Source organism: Lycorma delicatula, chromosome 3 (genome assembly GCF_047948215.1).
Source record: "Lycorma delicatula isolate Av1 chromosome 3, ASM4794821v1, whole genome shotgun sequence".
Lineage (NCBI taxonomy): Eukaryota > Metazoa > Arthropoda > Insecta > Hemiptera > Fulgoridae > Lycorma > Lycorma delicatula.
The window spans coordinates 20,694,389-20,709,090 of record NC_134457.1 but is presented as its reverse complement, the minus strand read 5'-3'; the positions used below and the strand labels follow the sequence as shown (position 1 = coordinate 20,709,090).

General features: G+C 28.5%; 1 pseudogene; it reads right to left on the bottom strand.

Annotated features, from left to right (window-relative positions):
- Nucleotides 1–14,702, bottom strand: part of LOC142320812 (uncharacterized) — a 79,531-nt pseudogene that overhangs the window by 29,087 nt on the left and 35,742 nt on the right.

Genomic DNA, 14,702 nt, shown 5'->3' with positions numbered 1-14,702 from the left:
CTGTTGAGAGCCAGACTAAGGAATGATTCCTGAAAGAGGGCAGCAGCTCTTTCAGTAGTTGTTAGGGGCGTGAGTCACAATGACTTAAACGGCCATATCAACATCACTCAGTCCTCTGAGTACTGCGCAGCTGAAAGCAATGGAAAACTACAGCTGCTTTTTTTCCAAGAAAATGTGGCTCTCTGCTTTTTCATATAGCAATAATGGAGGCGCCTTCCTTGGTAAAATATTCCGGAGGTAAACTAGTCCCCCGTTCGGATCTCCGGGTGGGGACTACTAAGGAAGGGGTCACCAGAAAATTAAAAAATAACATTCTACGAGTCGGAGCGTGGAATGTTAGAAGCTTAAAAAAGGTTGATAGGCTAGAAAATTTAAAAAGGGAAATGGATAGGATAAATGTGGATGCAGTAGGAATTAGTGAGGTTCAGTGGGAAGAGGAAGGCGACTTTTTCAGGTGATTTTAGAGTAATTAACTCAGCTTCAAATAATGGGCAGGCAGGTTTCATAATGAACAAGAAGATAGGGAAGAGAGTAGAGTATTTCAAAACGCATAGCGATAGAATCACTGTAATAAGGATAAAATAAAACCTAAACCGACAATGATTGTTAACGTCTATATGCCTACAAGCGCCCATGATGATGATGAGGTAGAGTGTGTATACGAAGAGATTGATGAAGCAATTAAAACACGTAAAAGGAGATGAAAATTTAATAATAGTTGGAGATTGGAATGCAAGCATTGGAAAAGGTAAGGAAGGAAATATAGTGGGTGAATACGGGCTGGGCAAAAGGAATGAAAGAGGGGACCGACTTATAGAGTTTTGCACGAAGTATAATTTAGTAATTGCCAACACCCAATTTAAAAATCAAAAATCAAAATAGAAGAATATACACTTGGAAAAAGCCAGGCGATACTGCAAGGTATCAGATAGATTATATCATGGTTAAGCAAAGATTTAGAAATCAACTCGTTGACTGCAAAACTTACCCTGGAGCAGACATTGATAGCGACCATAATTTGGTGATAATGAAATGTAGATTGGGGTTTAAAAACCTGAATAAAAGGTGTCAGATGAATCGGTGGAATTTAGAGAAGCTTGAGGAAGAGGAGGTAAAGAAGATTTTTGAGGAGGACATCGCAAGAGGTCTGAGTAAAAAAGATAAGGTAGAAAATGTAGAAGAAGAATGGGAGAATGTTAAAAAGGAAATTCTTAAATCAGCAGAAGCAAACTTAGGCGGAATAAAGAGAACTGGTAGAAAATCTTGGGTTTCAGACGATATATTGCAGCTGATGGATGAACGTAGAAAATATAAGAATGCTAGTGATGAAGAAAGTAAAAGGAACTATCGGCAATTAAGAAATGCTATAAACAGGAAGTGCAAATTGGCAAAAGAAGAGTGGATTAAAGAAGTGTTCAGAAGTGGAAAGAGAAATGAACATTGGTAAAATAGACGGAGCATACAGGAAAGTTAAGGAAAATTTTGGGGTACATAAATTAAAATCTAATAATGTGTTAAACAAAGCTGGTACACCAATATATAATACGAAAGGTAAAGCCGATAGATGGGTGGAATATATTGAAGAGTTATACGGAGGAAATGAATTAGAAAATGGTGTTATAGAGGAAGAAGAGGAAGTTGAGGAGGATTAAATGGGAGAAACAATACTGAGATCTGAATTTAAGAGAGCATTAAAAGATTTAAATGGCAGAAAGGCTCCTGGAATAGATGGAATACCTGTCGAATTACTGCGCAGTGCAGGTGAGGAAGCAATTGATAGATTATACAAACTGGTGTGTAATATTTATGAAAAAGGGGAATTTCTGTCTTCAGACTTTGACTTCTGATTTCAGACTTCAAAAAAAGTGTTATAGTCATGATACCAAAGAAAGCAGGGGCAGATAAATGTGAAGAATACAGAACAATTAGTTTAACTAGTCATGCATCAAAAATCTTAACTAGAATTCTATACAGAAGAATTGAGAGGAAAGTGGAAGAAGTGTTAGGAGAAGACCAATTTGGTTTCAGGAAAAGTATATGGATAAGGGAAGCAATTTTAGGCCTCAGATAATAGTAGAAGGAAGATTAAAGAAAAACAAACCGACATACTTGGCGTTTATAGACCTAGAAAAGGCATTCCATAACGTAGACTGGAATAAAATGATCAGCATTTTAAAAAAATTAGGGTTCAAATACAGAGATAGAAGAACAATCGCTAACATGTACAGGAACCAAACAGCAACAGTAACAATTGAAGAACATAAGAAAGAAGCCGTAATAAGAAAGGGAGTCCGACAAGGATGTTCCCTATCTCCGTTACTTTTTAATCTTTACATGGAATTAGCAGTTAATGATGTTAAAGAACAATTTAGATTTGGAGTAACAGTACAAGGTAAAAAGATTAAGATGCTATGATTTGCTGATGATATAGTAATTCTAGCCGAGAGTAAAAAGGATTTAGAAGAAACAATGAACGGCATAGATGAAATCCTACGCAAGAACTATCGCATGAAAATAAACAAGAACAAAACAAAAGTAATGAAATGTAGTAGAAATAACAAAGATGGACCACTGAATGTGAAAATAGGAGGAAAAAAGATATGGAGTTAGAAGAATTTTGTTATTTGGGAAGTAGAATTACTAAAGATGGATGAAGCAGGAGCGATATAAAATGCCAAATAGCACAAGCTAAACGAGCCTTCAGTAAGAAATATAATTTGTTTACATCAAAAATGAATTTAAATGTCAGGAAAAGATTTTTGAAAGTGTCGCTTTATATGGAAGTGAAACTTGGACGATCGGAGTATCTGAGAAGAAAAGATTAGAAGCTTTTGAAATGTGGTGCTATAGGAGAATGTTAAAAATCAGATGGGGGGATAAAGTGACAAATGAAGAGGTATTGCGGCAAATAGATGAAGAAAGAAGCATTTGGAAAAATATAGTTAAAAGAAGAGACAAGACTTATAGGCCACATACTAAGGCATCCTGGAATAGTCGCTTTAATATTGGAAGGACAGGTAGAAGGAAAAAATTGTGTAGGCAGGCCACATTTGGAATATGTAAAACAAATTGTTAGGGATGTAGGATGTAGAGGGTATACTGAAATGAAACGACTAGCACTAGATAGGGAATCTTGGAGAGCTGCATCAAACCAGTCAAATGACTGAAGACAAAAAAAAAAATATGTAAATCAAAATTATAACAAAGCAAAAAGTTACATAAACACTTATATCATTACCAAAAGAAACGATATAACCAGAAAAAAGTGTAGAAATAAAATTCTTCAATTCAGTTGGACCACGGATGGATCTTGTGGGACACTTCCTAACATTGCTGATTTTAACTACTTGATTATATTTGATGTATAAGATTTATGACACTTAAAAAATAGTACTCAGAATTCAGTTTACAAGATTGTTTATTAACAAGCTATGCCTTAATTGTTTACTAACAAGTGTCAAATAGAATATCCAAAAACAGAGCTACGGTTTTGCTTCTTGAAATTTCATTTAAACCGTGTTAAATGAAAGTTAATAGAAAGGAGACTTTGTAATAATAACCATTTATAACAATGTGATCTGCTCATACAGTCATCTCCTAATGGATGCTAAAGCATTTTAAATACCTTTGTGAACGTTTCTAGTTAGAAGCAAAATTTTACACTACCATGTTCTTCATATCTTTCATTTTTACTTTGTTAAGGATCTGATGAGAGGTTAGTACATGTTTATTCCAACTGTTGTAGCTTGCAACCTATCAATGGTAGTATGACACATCAAATGGAGTGTTTCTGAAAACTGCCACGAGTCAGTGCCAGCCCACAGAACAGCTGTTGTAACATGCTCTGTGCACTGATTGGCATACTATAACATAAGTTCAATCTTTTTTTAAATAAACATAGTAGATTGCTTATGGCACAAAATCCTTCTAATTACCATTACATTAAGTAAATAAGTAATCAGATTAAAAATTATTTAAAAAAAAAAAAATTATGGTTTCCTTGAATTAAAATATTTACTGGATCCACGTAAAAACAAAAAAATTATAACTAAATAAAGTAATAGTAAATGAATCTTACATTATTCAAAACAGTTTGAATTTCTGGTGTATAATTTAAAACTATATCTGAATCTTCATCAGATGCTTCAGGTCCAAATTCGTAAACCTAAAAGAAAAAACAAACTAATGTAACTTATTTTTTATAATAATTATATTTAAATTTAAAAATTAATAATAAATGACTAAAATTTTAACAATTAGCTATTCAATAGGGATACTATAGAAAAAAAAACTGAAGGGGATTGCCAATAAAAACCAATTTGAAAAACAGGAGAAAGATTACAACCACTACTATCACACTACCAAACCAACTTCTCTCATGTGCCAAAAATATCTTTAGATGCTACTGTACTTTTAACAAATATATTTTGGTTGTAGATGCATTAAAAATAAAATATGTATACTACTTAAAAAAATCAGTGAAGCATATTTAGGACCTGCCAACAATTAGTTTCTATCAAATTAAGAAAAACTATCAACACAATATTCATACACATAATGTAAAAGTAATATAATGAAATTGTGAAGTATTTATAAAAAAAGTTCTTAATATTAAAAAAAAAATTAAATGATATTATTTATAAATAAAAATGCAAAAAGAAGGAATGACCAATTCTGTTTAAAAAATTTATTTACAATTCATTCATACAAACACATTACACTATAAATAATTTTTCTTTTTTGTACACAAAACTGATATAATTCTCAACATCTATCTTAATATTCATTCCAACATATATTTTTTTGTTGAATAACATTTAAAATAAAAATAAAATAACATATTTCTAATATTCTGTTTATGCTATTCTATTATTATGGACTTTGTACATTTGGTTCATGTTAAGTCATAAAAATGCAGAAAAGTATAACTATGAATTAATTATTCATTGTTGTGTTATTTGACTATAAGAAAGGGTTTATTATATGTACATTTCATATTATAATGACAAAATTTAGCTAACGATGTTATAATTAAAGGATTTTTTTATTTTTAAACTTTTACTATTATTTTTCTTAAAATTATGGGATTATGTTCAAGGGCATAAAGAAATGGAATCTAATCATTACAAATGAATAAAATCTAATTTCTTAAGTATCACTGACAAAAAAAAATTTCTTCATAAATAATGTGTCACTAAAAAATAGTTTTCACTCATCTTAATGCTGCAGGGAATTATAAAAGCAAAATTGCTGCAACCCTTGAATTGACTGATTAATTCAGACTTTCTTCATAATTATATAAAAATTCAATAGTGTATCTTTTTTTAACATCTCATTAAATTTTTTTTAGATTTGCAGTGTTTAATGCCATTTATTCTATGATTATATTTGACAAGAATGATCTTTTCCGAGTCTCAGAAAATTGTGGCTGTAAGTTTCTGACAAAGGATTTTGTTTCAACTTCTTAAGAAAATTTAAACAGCCATTGTATTTTCTGTTACTTCATCTCTATGAATATAATAGCCAATTTTCATTTCCAGCAATGATCTGGGAATGCAATTAATTTTTATTCTGAGTTGCTGCTGAGATTTACCAGCTAAAGAATTATAAACTTTTCAGCAGTACCATTTACTACACAAGCTTTTAGCTCAGCTTTTCATACTTTTAGCTCAGTCAAATTAACATACATGATAGACCATTAATAATTTGGAAGGCAATTAAAAACCAATAGTGATAGTTTGCATTATTTTTTTCACAATATAACCTACTATTACTGTAAAACGATAATGTCACTCCTTAACATGAATATTTATTTATTCTTAACAGAAACATTACTGTAAAAATATATTGCACCTGCCCATGAATTTCTTTTTTCCTATCAAGAATCAGATTACAGATTGAACTGCAGTTGTGGGACTATTTATTTTAACATTGATTATAAATTTACCTAGTAGAACAGATAATATTTTAATAAGAAAACTTACCACTTGTATGGAGAATTATGTTATTATACAGTATCTTGATTTCAAGAATAAATAGCTTGAAAATTTAAAACATCTTCTTTAAAACACATTTCTTTACGTGTATCTAATCAAGACCATAATGGATAAAAGTAAAGAAGGTTTTCATGTTTTGAAGCAGACAAAAGGCATTTGCAAAAAAACTTACATAAAAGGCTGGTTACGGGAAAAAGTCTTAAGTTTCTAATGTTTAAGAAAATTATACTGAACTGGAATGCTGAAGATAGACGAGTCATAATGTAAACTCGCATAACTGTTACAACAATTACAATAACCTTTGAGGTCAGGTTAAATTATACATACTTGTTAACCTATGTTAACCTCTCAGAAGATAGATCCAAAATTAAATGAAAACAGACTCATTTTTCAGAAATTACGATACAAAGACTAATTTTTGAAATTATGATAACTCTATTTCAATGGGAGACTGTAGCAAAATTTATAAAAACAATTATATACATTCAGTTAGAAATACTGGGAGTGAATAAACATTCAGAGAAGAAAACTGTGCTTTTCTAATCAAATATGCGAGTTATTAAATAATTAGGCATAATCAAGTCTATTAAAAAAGAATTACAAGATAAATTTCACTTATCTTGTAACCTTTTCTTTTTAATTTTTTACGTAGGCAGCTCTGATTCACAAATGCTTTGTGAAATAACTGACAAAACACAGTACGCGTTCTATATCTAGCTTACAGTCTGGATTTAATACTATTTGAATTTCATCTATTTGGCGCACTAAAGAAGCCAAAGATTTTGGCAGCAGTAATAACCCATTGTGTATATTTCTTTGAATCATATTGTATCTTTTGATAAGTGACAATACTTTTCTTTTACAAATCACTGGTCTCGCACAAACTTTACTGTCTTTTTTTCAAGCAAGTTATTTGATGGTTTTAATTCATCTTTTTACAACAGAGGGATTTTTTACAAACCTTGAACTTGAATTCTTAATTAATGATAATTCTCATTAAGTCCTACTCTAGAAATCCTTTTTTCTTAACACAAATATAACCACTTCCAAATGGCATGGTTAACTTTCTTTTTATTATTAGATATTGTTCAATACTTCAACCAATTTTTAAGTTTGACTAGTCACAGTTTATTCCATCTTTACTGTATATTTTTTGTTGTAATATTTTATTATTTCATTTTGAGTTTTATACTTCCAAGCATTTTATTGAAAATTAAAAATCAAATTAAGGATGGGCTAATAGAATTAAATTAATCAAACCTGAAAGAGAATAATTATTTAAATGGGAAAAAATTATACATTTATAAGCAATTAAGTGTTTGTATAAGTTTACTAAGTCACACACTACACTGCACAGGGTGTCTGTGTACACTGCTGCTCAGGAAACTAATCTTCAACATCTTTTGTAAGATTTTGTTTGCAAGAAACATATAAAATAGAAAATTATAAAATGCAGACTAAAGCTACTTATCAGATCTTTTGATGTTAATAAGCTATATATGTTCTTATTTGATTTCTTAAATCTAGCAGCCTCAACCAAAAATAATCACCTGACTGCAAAACTACTTTTTGATAAAATGCACTTATGGCTGAGATTTATCCTTGACAATGTCAAGGATAAATTTAATATTCTGCAGAACTGTCCAAGATTTGACAACAGCGATAGTACAAAAGAAAGACAAACAATGAATAGATTTTTTACTATCTCAAAATCAGGGAAAATTATAAAACCAATTACAAACCTTTGGTATATTTAATTAGCGGCATTCAAAAGCCACTGTTCATTCAGAATTTATCTTCTAAAGTGGATCATTATAGAATTAAAATAATTCTCAGCGATAATGCGATGAATTACAAGATTGATGTGAAATCACATTTGATAAAGGGAGTGTACTTTCAATGAACCTAACGATGGATAATTGGTTTCATGAACTTTCTCTTAACAAAATCTTTTTTTTTATAATAAGGCAAACTCAGTGTGATAGGAAGTATTAAAAAAAATAAATATGAATTGCTTTCAAAATCTATTTATCCAAAATCTAATCAAAGGAAATTAATTTGTTTATTTTTGTTCCAAAAAATGATGTCTCATTTACATCATGGTGAAACATCAGAATGTTTGAAGTTTCATCTGCTTATGAGGTTGTGTCGATAAATAATTGGTAAAAAAAAAATGCAGTTAGTTCGTAATTATTAAAACAATAAAAGAGGGATCAATGATTTCGATTTGCCACAGTAGTAACTCTGGAAGAAGAACCAGAAAATGTACAATGGCCTATATTTTCAATTTGTTAAATATCGCACATATACATGCCCTTGTTTTAACTCGCACTTTTTTGTCAGAAATAATAGAAAATGTTTTTCTAGATCAGAATTTTTGCTTTCGTTAAACAAACAGATATGTTAACCATTAGAAAGAGTACTTACTTGTCTTTTACAATTAGGAAAATTGTGGAAAAGCAAAAATTAAGCCCGACAATATGCAGGATTAGGTTGCAGATACTTCATAAAAAGTTAAAAATATTTACAAGAAATACTGTGCGTAGCAAGACTATAATAATTAATAAAAAAGTTGTTTTAATAGTAATTATTGTGTTAATCCATTACTATAAAAGAAATACTTTTTTTTTTAATTTTAGATAAGAAAATACTAATAGTAAAGATCAGACTTTTTAAAATGAAATCGAAGTCTATCCTTTCAATTATGTTTTAGGTTAATATAAAAATAATTACGATAAAGAATGAAAAATAAATGCCAAAGAAAAAGAAATATAAAATAAAGATTTGTCAGTAAATTTTGCCTGATGGTATGTGAGTAAACTTCATACATCTTTAATAATAATGGATAATTTGAAAAGTTTGTAATTAAGGATTAAAGCCTACCATAAAAGTGGCTGTGAGAGATGGACTGGCTTTAAGTTGCTCATTTGCAAGTCAAAAGTTACAGATATAATAATCTAATGTTTGTTGTAGAACATCAAACTTTAATAAAATCAAGAGAAAAAAATAAAAACCTCCAATGAGGCTTATAATAAGTTTTCTTTGTTCTCTTTAATGTTTCATGATAAACTGGTTCCATAAAATATACCCTTCAAATAATCATGGGATAATATATACAGACTACACTAAAATATATAAACATGTGTAAACAGCATCTTAGGCAGTGTTAATTTTCTGGGTAAGGTTAAGCTCGAAATGTTAGGATAAGTTTACGGCAATAATATGAGCAGTGAGGATGGAGTTAAGTTTATGTTAGTATTATTTTAAAACAAAACAAAAATACTGTGTGGTTATGACTGCTTTGAGAAAGGTGTCTACCACTCATACTGTATCATGTACAATTATTTCTCATGAAATATAATACAAATCTATTGTTTAATCAGTTAATGAATTTTTTTATCATATAAACTGATTACTACTGCAAGTAATAAAGGTTTAAGATTTATAAGAATGCAAGGTACTTTTAAGTTTTTTTAAATTCTTCCTGTGCTGCACTACTTCAAGTTTCTAAAACTTTCTTAGGATCATTTCAATTCGATTACATTGAAATTTAAGGATTTTTTTTGGTAAATCATACGACTGAATCCTAGTAAGGTTTAAATCCTAATAAAGGTACATTACTTTTATAAGGATTTGAACACTAGAAGTGGATACCAGTGAACATTGGTGGTTGAAATTCAATTAATCAAACACCTAAGGAATGGTCGGCCTGAGTCTGTAGAAGACTACACCTCATTTCATTATGCATTATGACAGGTTAGTTTATTGTTCACAAGTTGTAAAGATTAATGTGCATATTAGGAACAGAAAATAAAATTAATAAGAACTAATCTAAGATAAAAATAGGTGTAAACCTACATTTTCAACTGGTTTACTCTTTGTATAGGCATGATTAAACAAAGAAAATACAATGCCTGATTAAGTGGTGAACTAGTTACGAGGAAGTTATATCAATAGTGTTTTTGGTTTTTCTCAGTGATCATCTGATGTTTTTCCTATATTTCAGTTTTTTATCATTTTAATGTAAATATTTGTAAAGGTAATTACAATGCAAGTACCTTTTTCCTAGTGACAAAACAATTACAGCATGAATAAACAAGAAATTCAATAGTTCTTGCCCAGTGATATGTTGAGTAGCAAAACATGTACTTTATAAGTCACTGGATGGACGTCTTTATAGACTGATATAGGCTTTTGTTATATGGTGGAGGGTTGGGTCATAGCAAAACCCAATATTATATCATAAAATTAATCTAACTATCTGAAAATTATATAATATTATGCAAAAGTATTTGTATAGAAGAAAATAAAGGAGATAAAAAACTCTTGCACAGTTCTGTGCAAGAAGACTGACTTTTTGTTTCTGACGCTCTTACTATTTTGCAATTCAACTCACTGATTTTAGAGTACAATGGACTATTTACATTTGATTAACAAGTACACCCTACACACAAACACCAAGTTTAAACTCACTTGCCACTATGACTTACTGCTTAAGCGCATATGAAAAATGCACCAATATAAAGTTGTTGACATTAAATTGAGTGTAACTCAAGAACGACATAACCAATCTTCATCAAATTTTCACATGCACAACTTCAGATACACTAGTACAGCACAACTAAATTTCAATGAAATTTATCCAGTAGTTTTGAAGATTTTAGAGCCACAAATTTTATACATAGGCATAATTATATAACTACTAAGTTACTAAACAAATATACAATATAAGAAAATTATAATTAATGTGAATGGTATTTTCATACATCTCATGCTTCAAAACATAAAGGAAGTTCAATTTCACTACCCAATCCCACCATATGACCAAAACTAATACTGTAGTTTTCTTCAAAAAATCGGTAAAAATATTAATTTATCTTAGTAATAAATAAAGAAATTTGTTCCATAAATTACTCACATTAAGATTAATAAAAAAAAACATGATCAGTAATAACATGCTTTTTACAAAACCTTTCCAATGATCTTGTGACAAAGTTCAGAGTTTATACATCGATTCTACAGTATTTTATTAACAATTAAATTTTATTTATAATTATACTGTTATTTCTTAAATTTTAGTTTCCACACCTGAAAAAAATGTGAAGTCTCATTTACAGTGGGTGGACTACTGCTTTATACTTTTAATTTACAAAACTAAGCTGTAATGTAGATATACAGCTTATCCTAATACCTCTTCCTTCATTGCTATTCAGATAACCTGAAGCTCGAATCATCAAACATTGTATAACATGGTGATTAATTAGGACAGCTGAGAGAACAGTAAGATAGTAATGACAATGAAAGGGCAATCCTAGACTTGCCTTCACCAATAACTAAGTGCAAACTTAAAAAAAAATACAAGTAGTACTATAATCACAAAAAAATCTTCATTGTAGACTTTCTAATCACTGCAAGTATTATGTATAAAATTTTTTTCTATTTAGTGTTTTAAAGAGCACATGGTGTCGTAAGAACAAAAAAAAAACTTAGCACACTATTAATAAATGCTAATATAAATATTTCTAATCAAAATATTACAGGGGAAGTAATACTTTCCTTTTAATATCAACATTAAATAGAGATTATTCACTTTTATAAAGTTTTCAATAACCATTAATAAATACATTAAGTTAGTTTTAAACTGGTTTTAGGGTCATGGCAAACACCTTTACAAAATATCAGTATCTAATAATCACATAGCCAAAGTAAAAAAAGTTAAACAAGCAATAATTCAAAATAAATAAAAAATTACCATAAAAGGAAAATGAAAAAAAATAACAGAATAAAAATCAATAAATTTTATTAAAAAGCAAAAAACAAATACAAAATGCAACTCGCATGCACTTAAAATTAATATAAAATTTGAAATAAAAAATAACACTAAGAGAAAATAAATAAAAAACGTAATACTGATAAATATCTATGGTTTAAAACCTCAATAAAAGTAAAAACTAATCATTAAAAACATAATTACATTAAAAAAAAAACAAACAAACAATAAAGTAATAAAACAAAACAGTTTTATAATTTGAAACTGGCTTATCAAGATTAATATAACATAATATTCTACAGAAAATGAATAAGATGATTAGAGTAGACTAAAGTAATCCAACCATCTTAAGATAACAAATTTAAAAAATCTTGAATGAAAAAAAAATCACTGTCAATCAACAAATAGATTTTTTAATTATATCAGGAATCAGTGACCTGACATTAGAAACCTGAAGATGGCATACGATTCTTGTACTTTACAGCCTAAGTATATCTAACTGAACACATACCAGAAAAAAATGAAGTTTTTTTGGAACTATCTTCACTAAATTGAATATATTATTGAAAATTGTAATATTAAATCCACAGAAACAGTCGACAAACAAACTTACAAATGATGTTTATCTCTGCAATGGAAATTAATTATACAATGAAAGAACATTATTTACTTTTAAGGGAAAACACAATCCTGATGTGATTTTTGAATATCAAAGTTTAACTACACTTTTTATTCTTGCTGATTTCTGTTTATTTATATCTTTTTATTCGAGAGAAATTCTTGTAGTTGAATAGAATTAATTTATAGTATTACTATTTTTTAAGCTGAAATTGGATGTTTTACTAAAACCTGAAACAATTGAAATTTTTGTGTTTTTAAGCGTGTTACTTAAGTCAATTCAAAAAAAAATTAGGAACTGCCGTTTGGAATTAAAATTTGCAAGTTAAATAAATAAAAAATTGTTCTTATGAATAAAAATGTCAAGACTATTAGTCTTGACATTTTGAATGCAATTAATACAACTTAAAAAGGGCTAAATTTAAAACTGAAGTTAAATCTATGAAATTTAAAAAAAATTAATTAATTTTTTTTTTAGTTAAAACATAATTAGCACCATTTTAGAAATATTTACCACAGTTACTTCATTTTAATGGAAAATCCAGTAAAACACCCATTCAAAAGTAAAGATAATTTTTCAAACAGCATTATATACATTTTAAAAGTGTACGTATCCTTTTTACAAAAAGATGTACATACTTGCATGCACACTTTATAGTTTGCATTTTTGTAAAACTTTCTTTTGGTGATCCCAAAACAACTAACCTTCTACTTCAGATATATATAGGCATGCTTGTGCACAGTTTTTCTTAATATTAACAATTTTGTTTTAATCAGGTTAGATTTCTGAGTTTACTGTAATTAAATATTATTTACTTACTAATAAATTAATTGACAAATAATGTCACATGCTTAATCATTTATGGTGCATTAATATAACATAAAACATGTATTCACAAATATTATAAATAATATTACATAATGAACAATAAACCTGAAATCTGGTATGACTTCTAATAAATAAAATTGTTATATAAAATCTGAAAATCTAACAAAAATAAATATGTTACAAAATATAACATTTAATTATTATTGGAAGAATAATGATTAACAAAGTCTCAAATTAACTTCATATTAACTTAAGTATTGCTTTATATAATTTAAATTCACTAAAACTATACACATACCAAGTGGAAAAAAACAATGTCAGCACTTTTATCTTAAATATAAAAATACTAAAAGCCACTACTACAAATTGGATTATTGAATAATGGTACAAAAACCTTATGAAAACCATGAAAAAATCTTGGGAAATTTATTATTTAAATAATTTTGGTTACGCTACCTTTACAAGCCTAATTATGGTTTAGCAGTTGTTCTTAGGCCGAACACGTATGAATCAATGCAGTTAATTAAAGCAAGAAAAAACTGATGACTACCAAAGTTAGTAAAGACATTTTGTCGGCAGACTTTTTGAAGCTGGATATGACAATAGCTGTAGACATTTATTATAAAACATTAAAAAAAACTTAGAATGATAAGGAATAAATGGCAAGGGATGCTACCAAAAGTAATCTTTTTTTGCATGAAAATGTATGAGGCGCATGAAGGATTTACAAAAAAAAGTTTAAGTAGCAGATTTTTTACAATCTCCCTTACAGCCCTGAATTGGCAGTTTGATTTTCATCTGTTCACAGAATTTTAGAACTGGTTGGTATTCATCAATACTTCAAGGCACATGGATGGCTGGAGTCAACCAACAGAATAATAAATGGACATAGCTGATGGGGATTTTGTTGACAATTAATACAAGTATGGATGTAACTTTGTATATAGAAAATATAACAAATTTTTTTTGTTTATTTTTATTATTTGATTCAAGTTTAATTCTAAACAGTCCTTGTACATTACATAGTAATTAGAATTACTCTAGTCACAGTAAAAAAAAAGATAATAAATTACTTGAAACATGTAACAAAAAAATTGTATGAAGAAAACTAAGGAAAAGTTTTTAAATGGAATAGTTGATTTTAAGATAACTTTGGTTTTCTATGAAAATCAGTTTAATTAAAACACGACTAACATAAATAAGTTAAGAAAAAACCCAGTAAATCCCGTGTAAAACAGAGAATGAATAAATTTCTGGCTGAAACCTTAATGTGTAAATCTGTTTATTTTTTATCACTGTGAACATAAAAAGCTAAAAATTAAAATTACATTTTAAAATGTTTTCTAATAGAATAGTTGTAATTAATTTTTAACATCTCTACTATACTACAATTAAAAAATAAAATATATATTTTTAAATATTCTATTATCATCATCAATCCCCTGCAAACATAGATAATAAACAAGTTTTAGTGTTCACTATCAGAAAA